We start from the raw sequence: 2214 nt of genomic DNA, 5'->3' as shown, positions 1-2214 counted from the left end.
TATTGTTGAGAAAATGGTGAAAGACAGGTAGCTTTGTGATGCCCTGTTTTGGTTTCTCCATTTTGAGTTACAGAGAGGAGAGAAGGAAAAGAAATATTTTGGATTAATTATAGAAAGGTCCGCAAAGTTTTTATCTCAATTGAGAAAAAATTTAGAGTTACCAAAATAGAACAAATTTTATTTTAGAGTGACCTTAAATGTAGTTTACGCAAAGTATAATATAAACATAACATATTTAATTGTATATATGCTACGAGAATTTGACTTTCTGTAACATTTTTGGGTTTTTTTTGTTATTGATTCACATATTGGATTCACCATGGTCTGCTTCTGATTTTATCTCAGCTCTCGTCCAAGTATGATAATAGGCAGTTCTGCTTTAAGTTTGGTATATCAAGTTGGAGGGATATTGTTTCCTTGAGGACTTCTCCCATTCAATTCGATGCATCTCTCGCGATGGTACTCCAAGGATATCTACTATTATTTGGAATAAAATCTCAGCAGTTCATCCAGTCAATGGATCTCAACCATTTGGCTTACATGATAGTTCTTGTGAATCTAAACACAATACTGTACATGAAGCAAAACTCAGTCCAACATCAAAGAGGGTTAGATTGGGAGAAGCAAAGATTTCTGCAGTTGACCAACACAATGAAGAATGAATGCAATTCTCTTGCCTCGAAGCAGAATCAGGTATATATAGAGATTCCTCTCCTTTTTCTTTTCTCATAACATCATGTTATGTTTTTATTGACCATGAATACGAGAGGATCTTAAATCACTTTTGAACTATAAACAACTGCATCACCATTTACAATCTGGTTGAGAATGGTTTTGGGTCAGATTGGAGGCAAGGCCTGAGAATTTTGAAGAAATGAATACTTCCCTATCCGATTCAGAGAGCACGGGGCCCGAGGTTCTGCTTTAATAACTGTGTCATGCAGGGGACATTCAGCTCCGGATGTAACAATTTTTAGGTACTGCCCGGGGGGCTTGACTGATAGGTCTCTTTTGCTCATGGAAATTTCAACAACTGTTTCGGATGAAGAAATTTCAGGATTAGTAGAGCAGGTTTCCATGTACTCCGGATGTTCTCACCATAGGTAATTTACAATGCTTTGCTTTCAGACATCGTTGTTAGTGATCATTGTATTCATGCTTGGTTATAACGAGGAATGTAATAGTACCTATCATGGTATCTCTACATTGTGAATATAGGGAAAATATACAACACTGTCAATTGTTCTTCAGATCTATATCGAGTATTGTTGAATTTTCTTTTCCTTTTGCTAATTGAAAAAGTTGTTGCCTACTCTAAGGCATCAAATAAAAATGGCAAAGAGATTGATAGACGAGGGAATGATAGCTTGGAATTTGATATCACAAAACAACCTTCAAGTTCAACCTCAAATGAACAGTAAGTGGCAAACTGTTACAAATAAATAGTGATTGGCAAGCTCATTGCTTTGGCTAACTAGAATTAAAATGTGAACTAGGGTCATGGTAAAGATGCAGCAAACTGAAGCATGAAGTTACGAAGCAATTGGATTTAAATAACTTGATTGCAAGTTATGTTTTCCAGCTTTGGAGGAGATTTAGTATTTATTAGTACAATATATTTTATATTTATTAGCATCAAATTTTGTTCTTTCTTTTCATATTTAAGAATTTTTTTTTGTTATAAATGCTCATGTTTCATTGTTCAAAAAATGAGTGAAAATAAATAGAAACTTTAGTAGATAATTTTGTTGCTAAATTACTTGTTTCTTTTCTGCAATTCTTTCTTTCTTAACATCGAAATTCCAATAATCGGTATCAGAACTTCTATTCTGAAGGGTAATTGTTGCTTCTTTCTTAATTAAACATGCATTCTGCAACTTTTGTCCACCTTCACTGTTAGTCTTTAATGGTGAAAACTACAATATATGAGTTGTTAAGATGAAGACCTACCTGCAAACTTATGACTTGTAAGAGGTTGTGAATATTGATATCGAGCTCACACTATTAAGGGACAATGTAATAGTCGCTCAAATCAAGCACCAAAGTGACGAGCAAGCTAAAAAGGCAATGTCCTGCATTCAGAATGACTTCTCAAATGTAATATTCACACGTATTATGGCACATGAGACTCTAAAACAAGGTTGAAATAAGCTAAAAGGGAGCTTCAAACAAGACCAAACAGCAACAACTCATTAATCTCAAGAGAGATTTCGA

At 34.5% G+C, this 2214-nt stretch overlaps 1 long non-coding RNA gene across 1 annotated transcript; it reads left to right on the top strand.

The window, feature by feature from the left end:
* Nucleotides 1–1787, top strand: LOC107930922 (uncharacterized). The gene is made up of 3 exons (XR_001693091.2): nt 1–1103; nt 1320–1417; nt 1497–1787. It is a non-coding gene; the product is annotated as an uncharacterized lncRNA (long non-coding RNA).
* The last annotated feature ends 427 nt before the right edge of the window (nt 1788–2214 follow it).

Source organism: Gossypium hirsutum, chromosome D11 (genome assembly GCF_007990345.1).
Source record: "Gossypium hirsutum isolate 1008001.06 chromosome D11, Gossypium_hirsutum_v2.1, whole genome shotgun sequence".
NCBI classification, from domain to species: Eukaryota; Viridiplantae; Streptophyta; class Magnoliopsida; order Malvales; family Malvaceae; genus Gossypium; species Gossypium hirsutum.
The sequence above is the reverse complement of the archived record's forward strand: the minus strand, read 5'-3'. Positions and strand labels throughout refer to the sequence as shown.